The sequence below is a fragment of the Camelus bactrianus genome, chromosome 20 (assembly GCF_048773025.1).
Source record: "Camelus bactrianus isolate YW-2024 breed Bactrian camel chromosome 20, ASM4877302v1, whole genome shotgun sequence".
Taxonomy (NCBI): Eukaryota; Metazoa; Chordata; class Mammalia; order Artiodactyla; family Camelidae; genus Camelus; species Camelus bactrianus.
Genome location: NC_133558.1, coordinates 19,012,473 through 19,019,398, shown reverse-complemented (window position 1 = coordinate 19,019,398; position 6,926 = coordinate 19,012,473). Strand labels below are relative to the sequence as shown.

The 6,926-nt window shown below is 36.2% G+C and overlaps 1 pseudogene; it reads left to right on the top strand.

The window, feature by feature from the left end:
- Nucleotides 1-5,966: 5,966 nt before the first annotated feature.
- LOC105061645 (olfactory receptor 12D3-like) lies at nt 5,967-6,926 on the top strand (annotated as a pseudogene).

The following is a 6,926-nucleotide window of genomic DNA, read 5'->3' as shown; positions in this document are numbered from 1 at the left end:
TTCATAAGTACATATGCAAGGGTAATAAGTGCCATGGAGAACTAAAAGGAGATAAGGAGGTTAAACTATATGATACATAATTTATCTGTTCTTTGTCCTGGCTTTCTGGCATTGTGCTTCTAAAATTCTTGGAATTTTCCAAGTTATAGAAGTGTCTTTGTTATTCATGAGCTTCTACAATCACACCTTTGTTTATGCTCATAAGGTGATGTGTGGTGGGCCCCAAGATAGCTTCAGGATGAGGCTGGTCATGCTAGAAAAACCAACTGTATGATTAGAGGTTTGGGGCTTTGAGTCATGACCTCCCAGGGAGAAGGGAGGCTGGAGACTGAGTTCAGCTATATGGCCAATGGTTCCATCAATCATCCCTATGTAATTAAACTTCTGAACAACAAAGCTCAAATGAGCTTCCTTTGGTTGGCAATACTCTGCACATTTTGGATCACTGTGATGGTTAATTTTATGTCAACTTGACTGCTCCAATAGCTGATAAAATATTCTTTCTGGGTGCAACTGTCAGTGTGTTTCTGAAAGAAATTAGCATTTGAATCTATAGATTGAGTAAAGAAGATTATCCTCACCAAGTGGATGGGCATTGTTCAATCTATCGTGGTCCTAAATAGAACAAAAAGGTGAGGGAAAATGAATTTACTCTCTGCTTGGGCTGGAACATTTATCTTCTCCTGCTCTTGAACATTGATGATCTTGGACCTTGGGCCTTTGAACTCAAATTGAATTACATCACTGTCTTTCTTGGTTCTCCAGCTTGCAGATGACAGATCATGGAACTTAGTGGCCTCCAGCATTGTATGAGCAAATTCTTACAATAAAAAGTGATAGATGATAGCTAGCTAGCTAGCTAGACAGACTATTGGGTCCACTTTTCTGAAGATCTGTGAATAATACAAATATCAATAGGCCAGGAAGTTAACACATTTTGAGGACAAAGAAGCTTTGCTTAATGTGAGAATGAACTGATCCATGGTTGTTGGACCCAGGAAAAGTTGAGACCCAGAAAACAGTGTCCTGGAGGATGACAAGCCAGGAAGCTAGGGATCATTGAAAATAAAGGAAAAGGCAGAGGGAAAATTAGGATATGCACAAAGTCAACATATTGTTAACTCACAGCTTGATTCATTAAAAAAGTTGAGGCAGGAGAGAAGATAAAATCTTTTTACATACCATGTGGATTTAAATCAACTGTGGTTTTCAACTGAAAGATTTTTAGCATGGTGATTTGCAGAGCTACATGGCATCAGTGTCAATTTGTCGTGTAAATACTTCTTTTCTCTATAATTAATAAAATACTTATTTATTTAAAAAACACATATAATGACAAATATATGTCTGGTATATTTCTAAAGCACTTTGTAAATATTAAATCATTTAATTTTTACAACAACCAAATGAGGTAGCACTTATTATTGCAATTTTGGATTAAGAAACTGAGGCACAGGAAGGTTATGTTGGAGGCATCAAACGTCTTTATTTCAAATTATATTACAAAGCTAGAGAAATCAAAACAGTATTGTACTAGCATAAACACAGACACATAGATGAATGGACTAGAATAGAGAATCCAGAAATAAACCCACAGATATATAGTCAATTAATTTATAACAAAGGAGGCACATATATATATGGAGAAAAGATAGTTTCTTAAATAAATGGTGTTTGGAAAACTGGACAGCTATATGCAAAAGAATGAAACTGCTTCGCTATCTTAGCGCATACAAAGAAATCAAATCAGAATAAAGACTTAAGCAGAAGACATGAAACCATAAAACTCCTAGAAGAAAACATAGATGGTAAGCACTTTGACATCAGCCTTGGCATTGATTTTTTTGGATTTGGAAAAAAAAAAGAGAAAATAAACAAGTGGGACTACATCAAACTCAAAAGCTTCTGCACAGCAAATGAGGCATCAACAAAATGAAAAGGCAACCTATGTAACGGGAGAAAATATTTGCAAATTACCTATCTAATAGGAATTTACTATCCAAGCATATAAAGAATAAATACAACTCACTAAAATAAAATTTAAAAATCCAAATTAAAAATGAGCAGAGGATCTGAAAACACAGTTTTCCAAAGAAAACATACAAATAGCCAACAGATACGTGAATACATGTTTAACACCACTAATCATCAGGGAAATGCAAATCAAAACCATGATGAGATACCATCTCATGCCTGTGAGACTGGTTATTATCAAAAAGACAAGAAATAATAAATGTTGGCAAGGATGTGGAGAAAAGGGAACCCTTATGCACTGTTGGTAAAAAATAAAATTGGTTCAGCTGACTATCAAAAACAGAAAGGAGGTTCCTCAATAATTAAAAATAGAACCACCAGATGATTCAACAATTTCACTGCTGGGTATTTATACAAAAGAAACTAAATCACTATCTTAAAAAGATATCTGTGTCCCCATGCTTATAGTAGCATTATTTATAATAGCCAAGACATAGAAAAAACTTGAGTGTTCATCCACAGATGACTAGATAAATAAAATGTGAAGATAGATAGAAAGATAGAAAATGGAATATTACTCAGCCAGAAAAAAGAAGAAAATCCTGCCATTTGTGACATTGTGGATGAAGCTTGAGGGCATTATGTTAAGTGAAATAAGTTAGGCAAACATAGTTACTGTATGATCTTACTTGTATGTGAAATCTAAAACAACAACAACAACAACTTATAGGTAAAGAGAACAAATTGGCGGTTGCCAGAGGCAGTGAGTTGGGTGGGAGAAACAAATGAAGGAGGTCAAAAGATACAAACTTCCAGCTACAACTAATTCCTGGGTTGTGATGTACAGCATGGAGACTATAGTTTATATTGCATATTTGAAAGTCAGTAAGAGAATAAATCTTAAAAATTCTTATCACAAGATAAAGAAAGCTATGTGTGGTGATGGTAGTTAACTAAATTTATCATGGTAATCATTTTGCAATATTTACAGACAGCAAATCATTATCTTGTACACATAAAAGTAATACAATGTCATATACCAATTACACCTCCACAAAAATTATATATTGCATATATTTTAAAGCTAATTTTTGTTTTGTTCGTATTTGGTGGGGAGGGGGGTTAGGTTTATTTACTTATTTATTTATTTATTTATTTATTTATTTATTTATTTATTTATTTATGATGGAGATACTGGGGACTGACCCAGGACATCATGCATGCTAAGCAGGCACTCTGCCACTGAGCTATACCCTCCCCATACATATATTTTAAATATCAAAAAGAGAAACCTAGAGAAGATTAGCATGGCCTGTGTGCAAAGAATGTTTTTGGCTAAGGCAGATTTTAAGAGAAATCTGTCAGCTTCTCTTCCATTCATAGACAGGATCAATTTTGAGTCTAAGAAGGTAACATAGCTTTCATTTTGGTGGCTATAAAATTTTTATTTTGTTGTCATTTTCTTTTCCTCTGACATTTCTCAAGTTAAATCATTCACCTTCTCTTGCTGAAATGATTCAGTTTAAACTTTATCATCTTTTAACTTCTTAATATATTCCTCTAAATAATGGCACACTTTATATCTACTAGCTTTAGAGTTTCCAACGACAGGCGCTGTATCTTTTTAAAATTATTATATTTATTCTTTTGTTTAGTCTTTTTGTGAAAAACACTGGCTCTGCATACCATTGTTTCTTGTTAAAGGTAGCAAAACATTCTCATAAGCACACTGAAGAAATGAAAATAATTATTTTTTCAAAGAGAAAAATAGGAAGAATAACCCTTTGAGAAAATATCCCAAGACATTTATGCTTGGGGCATCTCCTGGGAGAGTCAGAGGGGATTCAGCTTGTTTATTTTATGGTTAAAATAGGAATGAAGGCCAAATCTTCTGTGACTTATTCTTACACTTAGATATACAATGTTTGTCATATGAGACTTTGAGCAGTCAAAATCGTTTTGTTAATTTTATTCAAAGAGACAATCAATACATTATAGCCCCGATTCTTGGAATTCCAAAAATATATATATTTATTCCGAGGTGTGTATACAAGGAAGCACAGGGTAGGGTGAATTGATACAGTCTGTAGGTAGAACAAAAGAGATTAAATTGGAGGGAGTTTTTTGCTTTGTATTGTTTTGTTTTTTGATAGAATGAGTTGAGACCATTAGAAAGGATGAGTGAGAGAAACTGGGAAATCTCTTTGAATTTAAGTTGTCAAAATTACAGGATGGAGCAAGGGGGCTTATGGCACAAGTGCTTAGCTGGAAAAGCTTTGCAGTTCCTAATCTGTTTAATCATCCAACTTTTGTTTAAAGTAGGGATAGGTGAATATATGCATTTCTACCTGTGTCTTTGTGACGATTTTTGGTGCAAGTGACTAAGTACAGTATATAAAGAGCTGCCTTGTTTATTTTAACATTTCCTATGTGCTGAAAATTATTTAGCTAGCCCCCTGTGGTCACTGAGTTTGTTTGCAATCTTTTGTATGGCAATCTTTTGTATGGCAATGCTTAAATAAATATCATCCTAAATATATAATATTTGACGTTTGCAAACACATCTGAAGCACAATCTATGAAGCAGAATTGCTAACTTAGAGTCTGAGATTTTTATATTTGACTACTAAAATGTCTGTTAGTGGTTCCATCAACTGACATCCCCACCTGTGTTTACCACCCTTGATAAACATTTTGACTTTGTCAAAAAAAGCATCTCATTGTATTTTAATTTGATTTTCGGTTTTGAATACTTTATTTTTTCCTCATTAAAAAATTCTGTCATTGTTTTAGTTGCTTCAATTAGGAATGCTTTTCTGATTAACCGCAGACACTTTTTTCAGGTGAGATATATTCTGTTGCAAAATCACAGTTTTCTATTTTTGGGTTTTTTTTTCTTAGTTTACTTTCATGTGGATACAGAAATTTTTCTATATACTGGGCGGTTTGTATGCGAAAGGGAATAAGAAACTTTTCCTAGATTCTTGGCTCTTGGGTTCCTTCTTTTATTATCCCCTTTTTTTGGTTTGTTCATTATTTTGGGGGGAGTTAATTAAATTTATTTATTTAATGGAGGTACTGCCCAAGACCTAATGCATGCTAGGCATGCGCGCTACCCCTGAGCTATACCCACCTCTCCCCTCCCCTGTTAACTCTTTTATGCCTTTGTAGTAACCTGCTTTTCTCTTCACACCGTCATTACATGCACACTGACTTGCTCTTTCTGATATTCCCAAGAAATTCATTCTTTCTGTGAAGCAGTCTCTTTCTGGGACTGATTCTTTTCTGCTGCTTCCAATGTTCTCTTGCTACTAAAACTTTTTTGTAGCTTGGGTTTTTCCATCCTGCATGAACAGCCCTGCTGCTGTGGCGCCCTCTTGTGACTGTTGACGCCAGTTCTGCTGATTTGTATTCCCTCTTCCTACACATTATTTGAAGTTTATGAATTAAAAAAAAAAAAACAAAAACCAACCCTCTAGTTTCATGAAGGTTTAATTTGTGAGGAAATTATTCTTTTTTTAGAGGAGATTTAGGACCATTGCTGAGTTTCTACCAGTACCCGGAAGTGAGAAGTGTGTCCATTGTGTCCATTTAAAAATATTTAAATGTTTACAAATACATCTCACAAGATTCTTGTTATATACACTAATTTTGATGTTACAGTGAGGCTTAAATTGAGTTCTGTTCTCTTACTATAGTTACTGAATGTCTGCCTTTATTCTGTATGAGTTACTTTACAGGTTTAACTCATCATTCTGACTATGCTTCTTAGTTCTACGTATCACATATATCACACCGAGTCGGAATTGACCACATATATTTCTGTTTCCTTAATTATGTTGCAGATGAATTTAACTCTAGCATTTCTAATCATTTTGCTCACCACAGATCATCCTTATACACTTCTAGGTGATGAACTTGCTTCATTTACCCCATGCCCTATACTAGGACCGTTTTACTAATTGTCACTGTCATTATTCCGTCTCAAAGCAATGGAGAATGTCACTACAGTGAATGAGTTTATTTTGCTGGAACTGACCTCCATTCAGGAGCTGCAACCTATAATCTTTATGACCTTCTTGATTATATACATGATAGATCTGTTTGGAAATGCGTCCATATTAGTGATTGTCATCTCAGAGCCAAGACTCTACTCCCCTATGTATTTTTTCCTGGGAAATCTTTCTTGTCTGGATATCTGTTACTCTTCAGTGACACTGCACATACTCATGGCAAACCTCCTCTCCACTCGCAAGACCATATCCTTCCTCGGCTGCATCACTCAGCTACACTTCTTCCACTTTCTGGGCTGCACGGAGTCCATCTTGCTGGCCATTATGGGCTTTGACTGATTTGTGGCCATCTGTTACCCACTTCGCTACACCGTCATCATGAACCCCCAGGTGTGTATTCTCTTGGCAGCTGTGGCCTGGATCACCAGCTTCTTCTATGCTCTGATGCATTCCGTCATGACAGCACACCTGAACTTTTGCCGCTCTCTGAAACCCAACTACTTCTTCTGCGACGTGAAGCCCCTCTTAGAGTTGGCTTGTGGTGACATACGGCTCAATCAGTGGCTCATTTTTATTGTCACTGCCGGCTTAGCTATGGCAACATGCTTCCTCATTCTCCTCTCCTACTTCTATATCATTGGCTTTCTTCTGTTCAAGAACCGGACCTGCGTGGGCTCCACAAGGCTCTTTCCACTTGTGCCTCCCATTTCATGGTGGTATCTCTGTTTTATGGAACCGTGGGGCTCACCTACATTCCCCCTGCCTCTCCCACCTCTGTCACACAGGGGCGGTACGTGGCTGTCATAAACACCACTGCCACTTCAGTGCTGAATCCACTGATATACACCCTTAGGAATAAGGAAGTGACGATGGCTCTGAGGAGAGTCTCTGGGAGAAAACTGAAGCTGTCTGCCTAGAGAAAATCATTGGCAACACTAG